Raw genomic sequence first — 22,712 nt, forward strand, 5'->3', positions numbered from 1 at the left:
GAGGACTGAAGGAATACAGTTAAAGAAAAGGGACAAAAAGTTATCGAGAAACATGTTGAATGTCCAATCAGACAACAGATGGAATCAGCAAAGTTCTGTCCTGAGACTCATTTGAGGCAGAACTAAGCAAGACATCCAATAACTTGGTTTGTAAAGTTATCTTGAATTAACAATAGAAGTAAAAAGATGTTTCAGAAACTCTCTTCTACCTGCTAGATAAAATAATTTTCAACTCAAAGACCAGTATGGTATTTCTAACTCCTCCAAATGAGCATAATTCAATAAATAATCTGACAGGCTGAAAAAGTGCAAACTGAACATTTGTTGTGTTTAAGCACACATATGCTATAGCTAAAGCAGTTCACTTAGTAGGACAAGAGCATAGATTCAGCTGTCTCCCTTCCAGACAGCATCTATGCACGAACTCAGGAACAGCATAGGCCAAAGGCTGCCTCTAGTAGGCATTGTATTTCAGATGGGAAGAAAGTATAGGTATAAGAAGACAGCCATGCCAGCTAGTTACCAAACTGTTGGACCAACCTGTTGTTCCTGGTCCATATTATTTACAGGTTTGTATATAGGTGTAGCATTATTGTCAGGGCAATAAAACCACAGAAGTAAACCAGTCCCCTTTTACTGAAGCCCATTGCAAATTAGCTTTGAAATCCATGAGAATTTTCTGATTTACTAGAGGAACATTAGGTCATGGTATGAAATGAAAAAAAAAAAAATCAAAAACAAAGGAAAAGAGTGCACATTTCATTATTAAAAGCATTATCTTTGCTGACTTTTACTAAGAAATTTGCTAATATTTTGTGATGCATCTTTCAGGAATCACATAGCTGATACTCCATTAACATATAGTGACATTTGATTCAATATAATGCTTTTTGAAAAGATAAAACTTTATTTAGCCTGTGCTTTTGTGAGAAAGTTAATTTAGCAAAAGAAAGGTATTTTAAGAGCTATTTTCAGTTCACAATTCTGAAGAAAGCAGTATTAAAATATCTTCAACTTTCGGAGAGAGAGAGGCAATGGAATGCTGCTGGTTCATTTGGAGTATGAGAATTTCAGTACCAATTCCAGTATGCCCTTTTCAAACCAGAATGACAGAAAATTAACTCTAGATTTACACACAAAATTCCCTGAGAAGCTCCCAATAACTCAATAGCACTTCAAACTATTTCTGGAGCCAGCAGTAGTTTAACACAGCTCACATAGCAGCCTACAGGACAATTTCAATAGTTCAGATGAACAGTAGAAGTAGTATTTATCTAAGCAGTGAATAAGACTCAGGTGTCGGGATGCCTAAATGCTGCTCCTAGTTCTGCTATTGTATAACCTTGGGCAAAGCATTTAATCTTCTGCATTGATCCATTACTCAAATGGGATTTCAGTTCTTATCTATCACTGAAAGCTGTGGATAAAAATATATATTATATTTAAATACTACTAAAGTAAAAACAAAACAAAAAGCCTTTTATGTGTTAATGTGAGGGTAGGTCAGAGTATTGTCTTCTAAACTTAAACAGTGAGGTTCTGTGGCTAACAAGAATTTGGATAAGTTTAACCACATCTGAACTCTGCTGGCCCCTGTTTACATTAAAAATCAGAGTTAGATGATCAATGATGTTAGACTGGAGACTGCAGCCCTTGCTCTAATATTTGTTAGCCAAAAGCTAAATGATTATCAACGTAAGCTCTGTATAGCTTCCTCTCATTCTCTGCTAAGTCTTTATTTAGTCCCTTTATAAGATATGTATATTTTTTTTAAAAAAAAGATCTCCAACTTTACCTTAACCATTGGATAAAGCAATTTTCTTTAAGAGTTTTAGGGTATTATACCCAAGTGTATTTCTGAAAAGTCTCAAATGGAGCAGATAAATGCGCAGACAACGGACATAAAAAGAAATAATCTCAACTTGATACCTGGCAAAATGGGGTGATTTCTGTGGTCGTTGATTTCACAAATCATTAAACATAACAGCAAACATAAAATGAATGTGTCCTGCCCGGTTTTGAAATGCAGAAACATAGTGGGAAGCTTGTAATGCTCCCCTACGTGAGTGGTCATTAGGCTGAGCAAAATGTGGAGGGCTACTGGATAATTGCTCTTACAGTATCATTCTCAAATGGCAGATGCAGCTGGTTATAGCCTCGGGCAGAAACCACAAGTATTTAATGTCATTGCAGTCAAGGTCTTATCTGTGTCCAAGTTATTCTCTTCTTCAGGACAAATCAACAATGATGCAGCTTCAGTAGAACTGCACAATGCTGGAATTGAAGGATGCATTGCTTGCTTTCTCTACACTAACTACAGAAAATCTCTCTTTACCCTACTTCTTCATGTGTGTTGCTGGACCACTTGTCAACTAGTACAGCTATGATACAGGGCAGACCTTGAGCTGCTTTGTAGATGTTACTTCAGCTAGCATGTAATGTTACACATCATCTGACAAAGAGCTGGTTTTACAGACATCTAACCAAAATCTTTCCTCTGAGTGCATCCATTCCAGTAGAGACCTTCTTTAGGCTGTGTTTCAGCAAAGTAGATAATATAATGAAGAACAGATCCTGGGTTCAACAGCCCACATTTAAGAATACCCTACCCTACCACGATAGCGCACCATATTATTGCAGTGAATTTTAAGCTTTAATGATTGGTCTTAATTTCTTGACTTCTAGGAACCTGCCATGAAGGTACTAGGTTACTTGCCTTTATAGCTTCAGATGTTCCTTGTGTTGATCCAAACCAACAAAATTCATGCATCATTGTTTCTCTGAGCATCAGCTCCAATGCTTCAACAAGAAGCATGCCAGAGGAAAAGCCAAGATGCAGAGGTTTGGACTCCTCTATAAAAATATATTTTAATGAGTGTAAAGTTAAGCCCTGCCTTTGCTTCTTTTCGTTATTATATTATGATATATTATATCATAATTTCCTCAGTGCTTAAGTAAACAGGGATCAGGAGAGTTGGGCCAACGATGTTGGTTGGTTGGTTGGTTCTGAGAGAGAAGCTTCTTTTTACCTGAGAAGTACCATATAATTCTTTCTTCAGCATCTTGCATTTACGCCAGACCTACCAGTAATTTAAAAAAAAAAAAATAAAAATAAAAAAATATCCAAAATCTCTTTACCCTGTATATTTGTATATATATATATTTTGTTTTCTTGATAGTCTTCCAGATTTACATCTCCCAATCTTCTATCAACAATATTCCGTCAAGAATAGTTTTGGCAGTCTACATAAAACAGTGTAATGCTGACAATCAAACTTGAAATTATGTGTAAATATCAATACTTAAAGCTTGGTTTGAATATTAGATCAGACTTGGTCTACAGCATTGAAATTCCAAATCACCACAGACAGGAATAGAATGTAAACTCACTGCTGTCACATCATCTCACAGTATCTTATATCTCTTTAACTTAATCTTTTAAGAGATATCAAGATGCTGTTTGTAATATTTCAGTAATTATGAATAAGTTTTACAGTTCAAATTTTAAGCTTAGTTTAATTCAACTGTTATGGCAATCATACCAGATGATATCCTTTTGTATTTTGTACTTAATAAAAATAAATGAACAGAGGGACATGTGCTGGAATATTGTTTTGCCAGTGAACATAGTCAGCACATAGGTCAGAGACACTAAGTTGAAGAAGTGAATTTATCTTTAAGTTTAAAGCAATGAGAAAATGAGTGAAATGATACAGCAAGAATGAAATGGAATAAAGTAATGCATCTAACCATTAGTACATGAGCATAGTGATAGAGATACATCACCAACTGTCCTAATACTTTACCATCATCCAGATCTGCAGTCACTAGGAACCCTGGTTGCAGCGAGGATTTGGAGAACCTTTCCTGGCTGTTGGGACATCATACGCAGCACATCCACTCGTAGGTGAGATCTCCAACTTTGCTGCAAGATGGTCCAGCTTTTATATTGTTGTATAAACAAGTTTACATCACAATTAGGTGGAAGCATCTGGTTTGAATTCCACAAGTGTGGCCAGGGCTCAAGGAAGAACCAAGGAAGTTTTTTACTGGCAGAACTTGATACTATGCTTCTAAGCAAGGAATGGTTAACACATTCTCATAATGCTTTATCTAAGCATTAGATAATCTTTATCTAAAATTAGATAATAGCATCTCCTGCTAATTAGATGTTTTGTCCAAGATACATATTTCACTAATGATCATACATATTTTGCTAATGATCGGATACTGATGATATATAATGCTGGGTTGTAAGATTAATCTAGAAGAACTTTGGTTTGAGGCCTACTGTTCAGTACTTCAAATATGCACTGACAGCCTTGAGTTAGACATTGAAAAGCTACACCCAGAAAGCCAACAGTACTTTTTAAGCTCAAATCACAGGAATGAAAGGAAGCAGATATTCACAACTTTTTTATTCAGAATTTGTTACTCAGCTTTTAGTTAAGACTGGATTGGGAGAAACCATTCCTGGGACTGATTCAGGATAAGGCTGAGTTTTGCAGAGAACCCATAGCTTCCATTGACATTTGTATGAAAGCGAGTTAAAATTTATGGTGTGAGCTCCTCTCAGAATTGCATTTAATATGAAATATCAATTCTCATTGGGAGTCCCAAATGTCAATGCCCTTTCACAGTACAGTCCACTGATTTCCCAGGATTTTGGCCTATAAAAAACAGGCTGAGAAATTATTAAGCTTTATCTCAAAGTGCACATTTTTCTTTGTTACTTCCACTTAATTATTTGATGGTATGAGAGAGAGGCCATAAAATCAATACTGTCTCAAGATGCCGTACTGCAGGCAACTGGTAGCAGACCCTGCAAGCTGTTACATATCTTCTTCTCACAAGTGGGCAAAATGCAGTAATGAATAACCAGTCCCTTGAATCTGGCAAGCTAAGCATGCATCTCAAAGGCATCACAGACCTTTATTTTCCTGCAATAGCACTCATTGCCGCTTTTCTCAAGCAAATTACAAATCTGCAAGACACACACTACTGACTGGCCTCCGTAAATAATACAGTCAGTGACAGGTTTGGTTGGTTTGCACTCATAATCACACAGGCTGTTCTACAGCACTAGTAATATGAGAGCTAATGAAGCAGCAGTTGCTTTGCTCACATTACTCCCCATATTTCCCTTCCAGTGACTGGCTGACTTAAAAAAGGGGGGCCATGAATACACAGACCACGCTGGATTCCCAAGGCCTGCCTATCAGGACACTCCCTGGCTTATGCAGCACTCATCTCTCTCTAACTAATGTTACAAATCCAGCAATTTGTGCTGCTACTTCTACATTTTTTTAGCATAACTCCACTTTTACAATACAGCTCAAATTTCAAAGAAAGCTTTTAAGCGTAGGTTGACTGTGAGGCATACAGGCTTATGTTCCATTAAGTAGGAAAGAACTTGTTTCCTTTATTAACCAGCTAGTCTTTCCAAAGAGGTTGCTAAGATGTGACTAAATAATTCACTACTATATCAGGACATAAGAGTACTGCAGGACTAAGGGGCTGTTTTGTAAAAGAAAACTGCAGTGATGACCTGACGAATTGGACAGAAATTTAATACATATTTTGATATCCTGAAGGCAAATTAGGTTTCAGTCACAAATATTGGCTTACCAAATAGGCATGAAAATACTCTAGGGTAAACACTCAGCACAGCACACAGAAACTATGAGCTGTGAGTATAAATTCCACTATGAAAAACAAGCAAATTACAATACAAGCATGTCTGTCATTGGTGTGGTTTTTGGAACTGTGAGCTTCTGGACATTCTCAATGTGCCCTTAGAGCATTAAAATAGCACAGAGGAAAAGAAAGCATGGCAAGTGTGTGCACAAGGATAAGGCATAATATACTCGCACCAGCAAAATGTTTGCAGCCCTAATTAATCTCCAACAGTATTGCAGTATTTTTTACTAACATCAACCTTACTACCCAAAATCTACTCAAGCCTCTTAAAAAGCAAGTTATCCTAGAGGTTGAAGCCACGAGTACTTTAATCACCTATCTAGCAAAGAAGACCCACACACATCAGAATCTTTCAAAGTTTCCCTTTTCTGTTTTATGATCGTGTGCATATAAACTACACGTTAGACAGAACCCTAATAATCTGCTAGGCCAGCTCCTTATTGGTAGTTTTCTGCTACTTTTAAAAAGCTGTGACTAAAAAAACTGTTTAAAATGTCAGAGCTGGGACCTCATCAAGCAGTCAGCTCAGTGCCACACAGGATATCCTAGAAGATTCATGAGGAAATGGATTAAGCTGTACCCTGTAATGGTCCAAACAAAATTGTCTTTATGGCACTGTAACAAGCAGAGTCAAAGAGCCTAGTGGGAATCACTCCTTTATTTACTGTTTTCAAAACCTGATTTGAAGTACACTATACAAGAATATGAATTAGACACTATTAACATAGAAACAATACAGAAAGAAAATAAAACAAGTAAATCTAAAAGAAGGATAAACTAATAACAAAAACAACTCAAGTATTACTTGAGGGGAGACTGGGAGAAAAAAAAAAAAAAAGAAAAAGAAAAGGGAAAAACATAGGAGAATATGTCAAATACAAATAACTTTAAACAAAGGAGTTGGACTGCATGCGAGAAAGCAGTAAGGTAACATGAAAGTATTATCTGGGAGCTTACTTACAGCCTTAACCTATCAAATGCTTGTAGGCAACAGGTCTTTCGTGCAGAATAACATTATAGCAAACTCAGGTGCTGTGTTCTTCCTTCATAAATGCTTCTAATGAATCCAATGTGGCTACATTCAGGAAAATGTATTTTTCAGTGTTCAAATCAGATCCTAAACACTGTGGTGGTTAAATCTGAACATCTGTAATAGGAAATGCACCAATTGCAAAGGAGGTCATAGATATAGAGAGAAGGGTAATATAATTAAAGTTGGCTTAATTTCCCAGATGAAAATATTACCAATAGTACCTCAAGACCTTTCATTCTCTAAAAGTTTTCAAGTGTTTGTCACCATTACTGCCTAACCTTCAATATCATGGAATTTTTTTAGCTTTTTAGTATTTTATTTAACTGCCCTAAAGATAATTAAACAGGATATTTCAGAACATAATGAAATGCAGAAAATAAGACGACCTACCTAACAGCTTTTTCCTATTGGTTAAGATAAAAGTTTCATGTTGCTTCACCTTCATGTTGTTTGCATTGTGTTAGTATTCACATTGTTAACATCTTCTTGAAACTACTGAATAATAACAAATGTAATTTGTTAGGGGCACTCAGATAAAAAGCAGCTCTACAGAAAAGGATCTAGGACATACTGGTAGACACCAATTTGAGCATAAGCCAGCCCTGTCCTTGCTGCTAAGAAGCCTAATGGTATTCTTGACTGCATTAGCCAAAACAATACCACCATGTCAAGGGAGTAGATCCTTCCCCTCTGCTCAGCATTGGTGAGGCTGCACTTGGAGTGCTGCGCCCAGTACTGGATCCCCTAGTGCATGACATGGACATGCTGGAGTGCATACAACAGAAGGCCACCAAGATGATGAAGGGATTGGAACATCTATGAGAAGAAGCTGAGTGAACTGTTCTTGTTCAAGCAGGAGAAGTGGAGGTCCAGGAGGATCCCATTAATGTCTATCAATACCTGAAGGGAGAGTGCATAGAGGATGGAGCCAGGCTTTTGTCAGTGGTGCCCAGAGCCAGTGGGCCAAACATCAGGAAACACTTTGGTACTGTGCAGGTGATAGAGCATCAGCACAGGCTGCCCAGAGGCTGTGGATTCTCCTCCTTGGAGCAATTCAAAAGCTGTGGTGCTGGATACCCTGCTCCAGGTGCCCCTGCTGGAGCACGGTTGAAACCAGATTGACCCAGATGTCTCTGCTAATCTTAGCTGGTCTGCGACGCTGTGATTATGTGTATGTTGAAGAGTGATATAAGCGATAAGAGCGATATAAGGCAGATCTTACAAATATAATGGGGGGAACTAGTTGGAGAGAAAACAGTTTTAGCAAAAAAGTGCAGAGATAAATACAAAATTCAGCATATGAAATTCCTTAACACCTACTAGTAAATACCAATGATAGAGAAATCTTTATGCAAATCTGAAAATGATCAGAAAATCCTCACACTTATGCAGTGGCCTTTTACAAGAAGATAGTAGTGAAAAAGGCTAGTATTACTTGAGGAAAAGGAGACTATGCATAAATAGTACAATCATTGATTCTGAAAAGGAAAAACAAATACATGTATCCAGAGTCTTGCATCTCTTAATACTCTTAATACTAACATGAACATTTCTAAAATGTCTGGAATAGAAAACTACCACATGAAAACAAGTGTAGAGTGAAGAACAGTTATGGCTTCCACAGTTCAGTACATGAACTGAAGGGGTAAATGCTTTTTTATATGTTTTAGTAAGTTATCAGAAGATTTAGAAACCTTTCTATTGAAGCATTTGCTTCTTACTGTGACTTATGTTAGCTGCAATGTTTTTGTGAGGTTTTGACACTTGTTTATAACTTTATGTCTGATTTTAAAGCCCTGGGGCTTTTGTCTCCAAATATTTATTTTAAAGCATTTACGAACTAATCAGTAATGCACTCTGTTCTGTCAAGACGTAATTAATAAAAAAGCTTGGTTGTAATGTGAAAGCTTCATCCTTCAGAGACGCACTTCAATTACCCTTCGTTGTGCACAGGTAACTGAGATGCATTCTCTTTTCCTTCCACACTTAAAATACGTTCTGAGATTCAGGAATGTTGTCCATGTTTCCATATGCCACTCCTAATGACTTATCAGTATTTCTAAGCTCCACAATGCTGATTAGGGAACAGAGTTTTCCAGTGACCATTTACTGGACTGAGCTGACCAGTGCAAATAGTGGCCACTAGCACCTTAATAGGAACCTACACAAACTATCTGCAAAGTGATTTAGCATTACGCAGCATTAAATTGACACATCCCTCCATGTTTGCCAGTGCATGCCCTGACCCATGGCCCCTCCCATCTCCTCAGCTGGCTGAATGCAGCAGAGCCTCAGCACCCTCTGCAAACTTCTGCTGCCTTCCTTCCACCCTCACTGTCTTGTTGTCCAGCACGGTGACCGTGTGACACCACAGGCAGCTGCAGATGTCACTCCTCTGATGCCAATATAAAATACATTGTATAGTATGGAGTGGCTCCATCAGATGTGTTTGTTTTGCCAGGTGATGCACATCTGTGGTGTTATCAAACACTGGGAGGCAGCAACCTTAATCTGCTGGGAAATCATGCAAGAACAAGCACTTTTTTCTCATCTCAAACTTTGTGTTCTAATAATGCTTTTTTCATTTACCACAGAAACTTCAGAACCAACTGGGAGGCAATTTTAAGATACATGTCTTGTCAGAGAAATTCTCTTCGGTGAGTTTCTAGCCAAGATTGCACGGGGCTACTCTAAGTAATATAAACTTACCATTGACTGGCACCTGAAATCTGATGCTTTTTTCTTTTTTTTTAATTGAGATCTTTTACACTTACAGACTAATTACAAAAAGCATATTATTTCTTTCTTCTTTTACATTACCAAGATTTAAATGACATAAACAGTTGTAAGAATGCTACCAAATTTGGTGTATGTTATGGTAAATAAAACATAAATAATGCCTATTATTTCTGAGATGCTTTACAGTTCAAGGCAAAAAACTTGTATATGTTTCAGATTGAAATAGTATGGGTGCTCTCTGCTCAGAGATCTAAACTGTCTCCTCAGTTTTAAATAAAGCAAAAAAAAAAAAAAAAAAACCCACTTCTGAGTAAGTTTGTACGTTTAGTCTCTTTCCCATTAGCTGATTGATGAAAGGCTTTGCTTGACAGGAGGCAGGCACATTTTGACTTACTGCAAGAGTTGTATTACTGCCCAGCATCATTTCTATGGAGAAACAGTGGCATCTAGCTGTCAGACATGCTAACCACTCAAAGTGCTGCTGGCCCAGGCGTGCTACGCAGCCTCCAGGGATCACCCAAAATTATGCACTGGCATAATTCAACAGTTCCCAGTTAGTCACAAAATCAGTTATTAAGGTACGAGTTATTTTACCCACCAAACGCCAGTTTTCAGATATAACTTATTTTGAGTCTCCAGTCAGAGTCAGTACTGTGAACATGGATATGGTCTTAGTTTGGGAAAGCACAGTAATAGTGGGAACAACCCTGGAAGTTTAGGCCTTCTCTACTGGAAAACATAATCAGGCATTGGTGTTCTTTGTCAAATATAAGAGAGGTGGCAATAGCACTGTTTATTATTAGAATCAGAGCATCACAGAATATCCTGAGTATTAAGGGACCCATATAGATCATTGAATCCAAGTCCCCGCAGCATCAACCAAAAATAAGACCATATGTCTGAGAATGTTGTCAATACACTTCTTGAACTCTGACAGCTTGGTGCCACGACCACTGCCCTGGGGAGCTTATTCCACACTCGCCAACCTCTGGTGAGTATCTTTGTTTTCATAGGGTTTGATTACATAGTCTACTATTGCATACCACTCCTAGTATTTAATGGGAAAAAGGTTAATATTCTGCAATATTCTTCAAAAAGCTATTTTCCCTAATTCATTTTGTCATCTCACTTATTTTGTTCAGTGATGTCTCAGAATTTGCTTATGAAAGCTGAATTCCTTTTTGACTAATTGCATTTCCTGACAGATCTGAACTCACCAGGCTGTCAAACTCAGATAGCTGGGATGAGAAATGTTTCAAAATGTTTAGGAACAGTATCTAAATTGTCTCATGAAATAACACCATATTGATGCATGGCATTCTTATACATAAATTCTCAGGAAATTATAACAGTGCAAGCACCTTACCTGAAGACAGTCTTGAAAATTCGCTTTTAAAACTACACCAGATTGGAAAATCAACAGATTTGATCTCATTTTAGTTAGAATTCTGATTGATAAAATGGTAAATCACACAGAAAATTCTTGGATTTCTATAAATCACAGTTTTATGTAAAATATAAAGAGCCTTTTATAGTGTTTCTAGGACTTTTTAGTCTCATGCTTAGCAATGGCACTTAGCAATCACACAGCAGAATTCACTGAAGGAGTTTTTTACTATCCCTCATAAACAGAGAAAATTAAATTTGATAATGTTGTTACATGAACTGATGGTCCTCCATCACTTAGAAAAGTACCCTCAGTTCTAGTTATCTAATTTCATTACATATATCATTTTTTTTAGGTGCTACACTGACAACAGATGAATTTATAAGTTAGGATATACAGAGAAAATGTCTATATAAAACAGTAAATTATCTCACGCATCCATGTTAAAACTAAAGATAAAATACCATCATATCAGGCAACTGCATTCTAATAATTTCTTGGCACAGCTGGAAATCATAAAAGGCAGAAAGTGCAAATGTATTTTTTTAGAGAGGAGCTGAAATAGGCCTGAGAGTCTGTAAGATAATGACCACTTCAGAAAAGCAAATCTGGGACTCATTTCTCATCATTAAACATTAAAGACAAATCAGTGAAATCAAAATGCAAGGAATAGATAATGGGATTGCTTCACCTGAACTAATATTACTCTGAGGGTTACAGTCTGATACACAGATTGGGGGGAACACATTTTTCTTTGAATCATTAACTGATCATTAACTAATAGGACTCAGAACAAAATTTACCCTAAAATTCTTATTTACTCTGAGCAGATAAGATTTAACTGAATGTTCCTAATGGTCTTACAGAAATACAGGTAAATATTGAAGTCTAAATTAGATGGAACATTATTACTAGCATTTGGGTTGCAGTGTATGTCACAATGACTTTGTCTAAAAATGAACTGTGTCAAAGCTCAAAGCAAAACTCATCTGGCCCATGGAGTTTCTGCTGCCTTACACACAGCTCAAATCATCACCGTAGGTACCTTTATAGAAACTGATACAATTTTTTATCAGTGCATCCTTTATCAAAATACTTCTACCAATGACTTTATAATTTCTCATGCATTGTTCAAAATAGAACTCTATAACTATTTGCACTATCAATACATTTTTGTCTATGTACAGAGAGTTTAAAAGCTTCCTACTCAAACAAGCCCACCACTTAAGCCACTAGAAATCAGAAGCATGAATGAACAAATGTTGTGATTATCTCAAGAATACTGAGATAGTAGATACAGCTATTGAAATGACTACTATTTCATTCAGAAAATGGGGAAATGCTTGAAAAATAATTAAAAAAAATTATATAAATATTAATATTGAAAATTAGTACTTTTTTTTTTTCCATTTTCCTCTCAAGTCTAAAGAATTTCAAATCACATCTACAGCATGCAGTCTGTTGATGACACCAAGCTGAATGATGCAGTTAACACGCTAGATGGAACGGATGCAGTTCAGGGAGACTCATGAAGTTGATCAAGGCCAAGTACAAGTCATGCATCCAGGTCAGGGCAATCCCAAGCACAAAGAAAGACTGGGCACTCATGAGACCCCACCTGGAGTACTGTGTTCAGTTCTGAGGTCCACAATACAAGAAAGACATGGAGCTGTTGGAGTGGGTCCAGAGGAGGGCCACAGAGATGATCTGAGGGCTGGAGCACCTCCAATACAAGGACAGGCTGAGAGAGATGAGGCTCTTCAGCCTGGAGAAGAGTATGTTTTGAGGAGACCTTATAGTGGCCATCCAGCATCTGAAGGAGGCCTAGAGAAAAACTGGGATGAGGCTTTTTGTAAGAGTAGGTAGGACAAGGGGAAATGGCTTTAAACAGGAAGCAGGTAGGTTTAGACTAGATATTAAGAAGAAATCCTTTACTGTGAAGGTAGTGAGACACTGGAACAGGTTGCCCAGCAAGGCTGTGGATGTCCCCTCCCTAGAAGCATTCAAGGCCAGGCTGGATGGAGCTGTGAGCAACCTGGTGTAGAGGGAGGTGTCCCTGCCTATAGCAGGGGGTTGGAACTAGATGATGATAAAGATCCCTTCCAACCTAAACCATTCTATGATCCTGAGTATAGAAGCAGACTGCCTGTGTTACAGATCCTACACAAATTTAGGGAAACAGTCTTTCAGATTAGTATTACATCCATAGATATGCTTGCTTGGTTTGTTGTTGTTGTTGTTGTTGTTGTTTTGTTTGTTTGTTTGAAGTTATTCAACTTGCAAATAACTGAGTAATGCCAGGGGTGTACTTTCCATTCCCTAATTGAAGAAATTATAATACCTATTAACCTGAATATAAGCACATTGTGGACGGAATTCTCTGTGTTACTTAGTATTCATTGATTGAATGTTACAATTAACTGAAATTACTCCAGTTCTTTGTACTGTGATACACCTACAAGTATTACTATTGGCAAGTCCTACTATTGGTATGGTACAATGAGAAATTAGGAAGCAAGACCTAAACTAAAGTGTTTACTGTCAAAAGACTGAAAAAACCATTAAAGTTTTCAAAATGGTTGTGATCTCCAAGTTACAGATATTTTTTCGTCTTTTTCTAATTTACCAAATGGAATTTCCACATTTATTTTAGTTGCACTTTTACCATTAAATTAGACACAATAAATTCACAATTTGTTGTTCAATTTCATGACATAACACTAAAGTATTTGGAGATCAGACATAAAAACAAGAAACAAAGCCAAATAAATTAATCTTGTAACAACCAAGGCTACAAACATTTGTATACATTTAATAAATGTAAAATAGAATCCTGCAATACAGTTTTGAAATAGCTATGATGCACTGTTATAGGAATACTTTGTAAGTTTGTGCAAACACCAGTATGACAAAAAAAATTAGCATTCATTCTTTTCTTCATTTTCTAAAAATCAAGGTACAAGATTTCACACAAAATGCAGAGGCTAAAGAGAAAGCAAGACTAAGCAAATTAACAAATGAATAGATGAATAAGTAAGTTTCAGATGTCCTAGGGTCTACATATAAATATATAAACCCAGATGCTAAGGTTAATGAAAAATTAAAAAAAAAAAAAATCAATAATTTACATATTGAAATATTTTCAGCTTAAACCTTCAAGTGTTTCTTATAGATTCGTATGTGCTACTGCTTGATTTTCCAGTACAGAGCATTTTTTATATCCTCATCACAAGGAACAGACTGCTGCCACTTTTCCTTTTTCTCCTTGTGTACATTTATAAACTGTTACAGCTTTGGTTTTTTTTCCCATGTTTCTTGGACAACATCCTTTTTTCCTAGTTAGAGAACCAACTTTAAACCCTCCAAACATTAAAGCACTGGAAGAAATAGAAAATGGTATGAAAATGTCTTCTCAAATCCTTTGAAATTTCAATTCCAAGCTCAGATGTAGCTTTTCCACATTTAATCAAAAGCATTCAGGTGTCTGCTTTCAAAGAACTAAGCAGAGAACAGTATGTCTTCTATCAGCAAGTTGCAGTCCTGCGAAGTGCTTTGTGCATTGACCTTAACAAATCAGAACACTGAGGAACTGAGGATTCTGACTGAACCAGGTTTTGACTTCTTGAAGCATGGTCTGAATTCTCAAAATGTTTCTAATCAGTTCTTGCTAACTGTGAGGCAGTAAGAACCATTAATTTCCATTATTTCTGAAATTATTTTTTCTATTTTTCTTTTTTACAAATGTAATCAAATATAATCCATTGAAAGGATGTTACCACAGGAGGCATCACAAACTATTTTTTTTTTTTTTTTTAAACAGACAGCATTTTCTTGGGAGTGTTAGAAAAAAAAAACAAAACAATATACTGTAGAAAATATAGTAGAAATATGAAGGAGATGTGAAGAGAAGATACGTAGAAATAATTTATTTTTAAATAATAGAGAGAAACAATATTACGAGGACCATAATCAGAAAATAATGTCAGTTAGAGCATCATTGAGCTTTTTATTTCCTATGGCCCTTCTAATACAAAGTGCAATACACAAGTATTGGCAGAAAAACGACATTCGATTAAAATGTCTGCAAATGCAATTTCACTTATCTGAAAGCATGCCTGTGTACTGTACAAACTCAGTTCAGGTGCCAAACATTAGGCATTTAGTGCAATTTGAAAAGGCTCATGATTTTTGAGACATCCACATGGAACTAGCAGATATGTCGTATGCCTTTCTGGGACAACAGTTGTAGGCCAAATAGGATAACACTCAAGAAGCTTTGGGTCAGGTACATTAATGGCCACCAATCATTCATATTTGGGCAACTGATTCAAGGTTTAAGTCACTTACCAAAAAGTAAGAATAATTATCAACTGAAGTTTCTCAGGCAATAAGCAAGCAATTCCATGTACATAAATGAAGAACAAGTCATTAGAAAAAGGGTTATAAGCAATGATGTTACTCTACCAAGTTTGAAAGTCCAATTAATAATCTAAAATTATTTCCTGATAATTGTATCACTTCCATTTCATCATCAATTATTCTAAAATTTTCAGTTAGGCCATCTCTGTTGATTTGTAAACCTGTAACTAAAAACTCTCATAACTTATTTCCAAGCAGTAGGAAAAAGCACCTCATCACTATTGCTTTTGTAGGCCTTGAGGATAATAGTAAAGGAGGTGGAAGCCAATGTGTAGTGCAGTCTGTCACAGCCTCTGTAAGAAGCACCAGAATTAGACCACATGCATAATAGACAGTTTTACATTAGGTAAATGGAAGTTACAGTTCACTGAAGCAATTGCACATCCCTTAAGAATTCTATACCAAATTCTAGAGAGAGAATGATTTTTAATTATGAGTTCCTTCTGAAACACTAGTTCAAAATCTAAAGAAATTTCATGGAATGACTTCCAAAAAAAAAAAAATTCTAGATAAAATGCAACCCTGTGAAACTGTATACTCCAAGTGATAGAAAAAGTCACTGCTGACTTCCACCACCAGGAAAACATCATATAGCATGAAATCAGAACTGAATTCAAGACAGTGCATGCCATTAAATACCCATCAAATTTCCACATAATCACTGAAAGGGTTACATCCACGAATTCAAAGGTACAATTTCAGTTGAGCATCTAGTCTTTCCAAGTTTAGGGATTTTGTCATCCTTTTTTCATGTTACTTGCACAGAAGATAGTACTTCTTTATATGGTCCACTGAGCCGTGCAGAAAATCTTTATCTTGACGAAGGCAACAGAGGTTCAGCAACCATAGCCTTCAGTTTCTAAAGAGAAAGTTCAAAGTGTTTTTGTGGGGTCCTACTGATTTGCTGCAGGACAAGCCTGAAATTGACATGCAAAAAAAAGTCAAGGTGACCCTGTGTCACAAGTCCCTGATGACTTTTTCCCTCCCAGTGCTGAAGATTTCATTTACCAAAAGTTTGGCTCATTTACCAAAGCATCAAAAGAGCACAACTCTCTTAGGAGAGAAGTGCTACAGGTGCTGCATGACACATGAGCAATGATCTGGTGTCTTCTCTTATTCTAGAGCGCAAACGAGACTATCTTGTCCCTGTATTTTGGACTTCCTTATTTGCTTCAGATGCAACCATTCTTTTTACTTATTCTGATCACGTTTGGTTCTGTTCTATTATAGATAAAATGGGATACACAGGAGGACACTAAAGTCTTATTTCAGAAAATTGTCTAATGTTAAAAATCTTAGTCACATCAAAACACCACTACTAAATATAACAAGAAAAGTGCAAAAGAACCCAATAATGTGGAAAGTCAGATCATTGAAAAGTAAGCTGCAGAAAGATATTTCAATTAAAAGTTTGATAAATGAGCATATCTAATTACATACTTGCAGAAAAAATGGTGGGAAAATATACGAAGAAAGTAGAGTATATTTTGTCTACACCAAAATCTTTTAATTAGATAGAGAAAAAGTGTTTAAATGTCACTACTTTTTGGGTTTTGACAAAAATCAGAAATTTTGGCAGTTCAAATTATGTCAGTAAATTATTTTTACTTTGTCAAATATTGGCAAGATTACAAAGATTCTGCAGGTTTACCACCATTTGAACAGTATAGTCTTCTTGTACGCTTGCTATTTGAACCAGCTACAGCCAAAGTCATTTTACAGAAAAGTAATCCAACAAAGAAAGACATGAAAAGTAAAACACAACACAGGACTAGGTGTGAAAGGAAAAAAAATAATAAACTAAAGAATTAAACCAAGATAAATCTAATCCCTTTAAGATTAAAGCATAAATTTAACAAGCAGTAATGTTATCTTCATGCATTATCTGATCCACATTCAATAGAGAACTAACTGCCTCCTGAAGAATACAATTATTACCACCAACAGCAAAGCAAGTTTGTGCCTACAATGTCCTGTTATCTGGTGTTCACACAGCATCCCAAACACTCACCTCTGCTGCATGCACATGATGCCCACAGGCCAGCTTGAGTCAGTACCGAAAGAGTCAGCTTGAGTCAGTACCAGGCAGGGAAATCTGATCATGCAGAACAGGAATCAGACAATGGTCTGAATACTGTCTTAAATCCTCAAAATCATCTAACCTGGTAGTCTCATCCAAATGCGTATCCCTTCAGCCACAGTTTACACAATTCACCTTTGTGGTTCCACCCCAAATACGGGTTCTGTGCACTATGAATACACCAGGCAAGAAGGAGCTATTAGAACAATAAGTATAGTGCATGGAGCACTTGGCATGACCAAATCCATCCTTGCCATAATATGTGAATGGGCAAGTCAAGCTGAGGCAAACTTCGTAGTTTGAACTCCTCTTCAACTAGCCCCCAGTGGTTTATAACGAATTTCTTTACTAAGAGGGTGGTGAGGCACTGGAACACATTGCTCATGGTAGTTGAGGATGGCCCATCCCTGAAAGTGTTCAACTCCAAGCTGGATGGGGCCTGAGCAGCCTGATTTAGTGGGAAGCATCCCTGCCTACAGCAGTGGGTTAAAATTAAGTGACATTTAACATCCCTTCTAACCTAGGTCATTCTCTGATTTTATGATTCTATGATATCTGTGCTGACAAACTAAATAGTGAAAGGGCACCGGACCTGTCATTGTCCATCCTGTCTAATCTTAAGAAGTGCTCTATAATAACATATGTCCATTGCAACCAGCACAGCCTCTGGTAACATTACACAGTTCAGGGAATAGCACATTGCCCCCTATTCACATAAAAGCCAATCAGGGTGATTCTGACATCTGGTTTAGATACTGAAAACATCACTCCCTAGAAGCAAGCTTCTGACTTGAAGCAATTGCCATTCATCTCCCACTGATCCAGGCTTAACATACTTACTGTTCCAGTTACATTCTGGAGGCACATGACATTACTTGGAATGGCCTTCACCACAACTAAAGTTTTTTTATCTACAGTGTTGGAACTACTTATGATGGTAATCCCAATTATCATCAGTGGAGAGAAACTGACTTTTTTTTTTTTTTTTTTTTTTTTTAACATAATACAGCCAATTTGTCATAGACAGAATTAGAAGAATCACATCCTAAGCTACCTTTCTTGCAATAGACTAAGAAGGAAACAGACAGCTAGATCCCATGTAGGCAAGAGTTATGGATGATACCATTGACTCAGACAAATCCTACTCCTACTATCAAAGACATTTTAATCTGTTATAGTGAAAATGTTGCTGTTGACACATTCCTGGTTGCAGCTTTAAAGAAACAAAATGTTGGTTTACAAGGATGAACCAAACATGCTGCAACACCTCTGAAAAGCCGCTGCTTTCCTCTTGGCTAAAGGGTATATTATTTTGTTGTATTTTAAGGTCTCTAGCTGTATCTATGATCCACTGAAGTAGCTGAATAAGTACCCTTTGTAGCTATTACATTCCATCAGGTAGCTAACATGTCTTTAAAAACACTCTAAAAGTATTTACAGGTTAGAGAGTAACAATCTGTCAAGTAATTCATGTTTTTGAAATCTTTAGTAGGATACCTACATTTGGTAGGATTTCTTTCTGACCAAGGAAAGGCAGTGGCACACTCTGGATTGCATCACACTAGAAAAATTGCATTTCCAGATTCCCAGCTGCATGAAACAAAGTGTACATTAAGTAAACACTTGTAAAATCTAACTGAAAATAAAACAAGTGTTATCAATTTCTTGAGGATGAATCCTGCAGGTATTTCTCCATTTAAAATATTAGATCTGGCTGAAAAATCATAATTCCCCCAACTTTCAAAATCTGGTAACTTCTTGCACTGGAATGAGCTGGATGGAATTATGTAGAGCCAATCTAGCAGCAAGTATGTGCCCAGCTCTCCCTACAACAGTCCCTGTAGAGCTAACCACCGAAATCCTCCATGGGCAGAATGGGAAACAAAGTGAAAACTTGCCAAAAAAAAAAAAAATCAAATTTCATCAACAGGGAATATCTCAGCTAGCACAGCATATGTCTTAATAACAGCAGAGCATTCAATACAGACTCTGAAATCAGACCCAACCCACAACCAGACATTCTGTTACGTGGGTAGAAAATTCCTGTGCCACCTTTGCCAAAGGACAAAATACGATATGGAACAAAGTCCTCTACTCCAACAAAGCTTTGGACCATGGAGCTTCATCATTGTACCTATATCTTCTTACATATGAAATACAGCTAGTAATCTGTTTTCAGATCACGGTGAATCTGAGTATATCTAAATCAGCGAACTCTGCTAAGGAGATTTTTTCCAGAAGATTTATTTTAAAGTACCTTTATTCTTAATACAGTTGTTTTTAAAATTGAAGTTGCTAACTCTTTGAAATGTCATAATTTCACCCTACCACCAAGTATCTACACATTCAGGGCACCTCTGAAGACTGACAAATTCTCACCACATAAACTGCTGTTCTGTCCAAGCTAATTTAAATTACGCTTTTTTTTCCTCTCAGGAAAACTTCTAAAATTGGAATTTTGTCAGTTGATTGGCAATTGGCATTAAGCCAGGATATAATTCTCTGGTACGCACCATTAAACCTCACAGCGAGGAATAATTAGTACCACAAAAGCACTTTGAAAATGAAATGTGCTGTAAACTAAATAATTATTATTTTTATTATTATAACATTGTAAGAAAATTAGCAAGTGGCTAAGAGACAGTTTACAAGACCTCCCACTGAAAAATTACATTAAATGTTCTATTTCTGAAAGGTTGCCCAAATAAGAATTTGGACAACCTCTATGTATCTAAATTTATTTCTGTAAGGTGCCATAAGGGATCACTACTGCTAATATAGATGAGTTCAGATGTGTAACCAGAGAAGAAAAAGAAATTTTAAAAAGTAGTTCACACAGCACTGCTATGAAAAATTGCACTCATACATGCATATATGAGGGAAGATGATTCATCCGTATCTGTGGAAAATAAGCCACAGATCATTCTGATTAGTCCCTTGTCCTTAACAATTAAATCAGGAGCTGATTCCCAATACATTATCTACAATACCTAGTACATCAAGTTACCCACTCTCACAGGATTTACTTAAAAAACAGGTATTTTTTCCCCACAACTGAGGAAAAGCAGAGATTTTCCAAGTTTCAGGGTGATTTCTCTCTCCTTAAAAGTTCAATGACTAATATAAGATTTTCCCAAATAATCTGGACTAATTTATTTACTACCTTCATTATCTAAAATATTAGTGTTCTTCGATGAAAAAAAGTTTTGTATAAAGTTTCCTGACAGCCTTAAAAGCATTAAAATATATTAAAATATATAAATGTTTAAAAAGTAAAAATAATGGAATCTTCCACTGTTTTCTCAATGTAATTCGAGATATGGATAGTATATTACTTAGCTCTATGTTGTAAAAGATCTATAGATGCCATCCACTGACCACCTGATGTTTTTTCAGAGATAGGCATGACTCTTCCATTGCAACTATGCACAAAAACCACTTTAAGGATTTCCAATTAGGTGGCATAACATATACATTCCTACCACTGATGAAGATACAGGTACACATGCAATCATTTGCAATTTAGAGTTGTGCTACCAGGCTCCCTACAAAAACAGAACCAGGTGACTTCACCCTTCGTGTTCAGCTCTCATTAAAGACTAGCTTCAAAACTGTGAAACTGGGCTTTTCCAGAAGTGTGGAAGAGAATCATCAGAAAACTTCTGCTGACGTTCCTTCAACCAGTTGTTTACTCATTTTCTTGCTCAGCAGAAAGAGAGGTAGGAGGCTATGCATGCACAAACTGCGGTGTAATAAATGGCAGTGAGTCATGACTATATCTATGTAGTGGCACACAGTAGAATTCTGTACATAATCTGCAAGAAAAATGCAGTTTGAAGTTCTCATTCAGACAGATGCTGTCCCAGAATATTTTCCTTGATATTCTTCCAACTGTATGTCTATGCACGAAAATGCTGCAGACTGGCCTGATCTGTTCTTGCAGTGTATAATCTAAGGTTCTGCTCCAACAAGGACTAGTGCTTTCTCATTAAATGGGTTTGCATAAAGATATGTTCTGTCCTGGTGTTTTTAATCACCTTCTGCTTTTTAACAGGCAGGATACTTTATAAGGTATGTAATATTGAGGATTTATGGGAACAGCAATGCAGTTATTTTTAAGCATCATTAGTCAGTTCCCCAGATAAACAGGAGTTGCATGTGAAACAGAAGTCTGTGGTGAAAGGCAGCACATTCTGTGGGAGAAAATATGGGACACTGTCAGAAGTCACACAAAATGCAGCTCTGGATGTATTACAGTACATGGAATGTTTTAGTTATAACACATAGACACAGAGCACAGAAAAGTTCACACGGAATGTTGACTATACGTTATTTACCTTAGTTTTGAGGAGTAGCAGGCAGGCTGCTGTTCTTTAGAGACTTGTTCAGCTTGTCCAGGTTAAATCCTGGTGAAAAATGCACACAACCTCTGGCTCGTGCCTCTGCTGCCCTTGAAAGGTTCTTGAGAAATGAAAGAATTACTTATCACTCGCTTTATTTTGCTCTCAGAAGGGAAAAGTTTATACAAATTTTCTATATCCACAAGAGACTATCTAGAATAATTTGGATTAGAGGAAACCTTTAGAAGATCATGAACACATTCATTTTCTCCACATTGTCAATGGCAATTAAACTTACTATTACAAAAAGATTCCTAACCTTGCCCATCTCCTCCCTCCTCATTAAATTGCTTGTTACAGTTAATTTTTATCAATGTTTTACATACTATTTAGACTATGCATTTCCTGTATAGTTTTGAAACGTTTCTTCTTGAACCCTCATTTGCTAATGGGAGTAGTTGATTCTTGTCATCTGCTGAACATTCTTCCATACATTTGTGACAGCTGTGATTCTTCTCTCCCTATTTGTTTAATTTGAGATTTAAGAAGCATGACTTGTAGGAAGTCCTGACAGGAAAAAAATCTGATCAACAACCGTGGAGATCTTATTAAAAGTTCAGTCACAAAAATTTCAAAAGTCTGGAAAGATTTGAAAATATTCTGCATCTATTATATTTTTGCTGTGTTTGAATACCTTTGAGGCACACATCAAGCAGTTCTCCCAGGTAAGGCTTGAATGCATATCTAGAAAATTAGAGTAATAGGTTCAGATAGGTGAATAGCACCTCTAAAGACTAATATGAGCAATACTGAAATAAAGTATCCAGTACCTAAAGGGAGCCTACAAACAGGAAAGGTGTCAACTTTTTATAAGGGTAGATAATAGCAGGACACGGAGAAATGATTTTAAATTGGAGGAAGGAAGATTTAGCTTGGATGTCAGGGAGAAGTTCTTTACAGAGAGAGTGGTGAGGTGCTGGAACAGGCTGCCCAGAGAGGCTGTGGATGCCCCGT

General features: G+C 36.7%; 1 long non-coding RNA gene across 1 annotated transcript; it reads right to left on the minus strand.

Moving 5' to 3' along the window:
• Positions 1 to 17,312: 17,312 nt before the first annotated feature.
• Positions 17,313 to 22,453, minus strand: LOC122161236. Its single transcript, XR_006169128.1, has 3 exons — positions 22,393 to 22,453; positions 21,696 to 21,819; positions 17,313 to 17,373 (listed from the first exon to the last, which is right to left on the minus strand). It is a non-coding gene; the product is annotated as an uncharacterized LOC122161236 (long non-coding RNA).
• Positions 22,454 to 22,712: the final 259 nt, after the last annotated feature.

The sequence above is a fragment of the Centrocercus urophasianus genome, unplaced genomic scaffold (genome assembly GCF_019232065.1).
Source record: "Centrocercus urophasianus isolate 14NV4802_14NV808 unplaced genomic scaffold, USGS_Curo_1.0 seq_10, whole genome shotgun sequence".
NCBI lineage: Eukaryota > Metazoa > Chordata > Aves > Galliformes > Phasianidae > Centrocercus > Centrocercus urophasianus.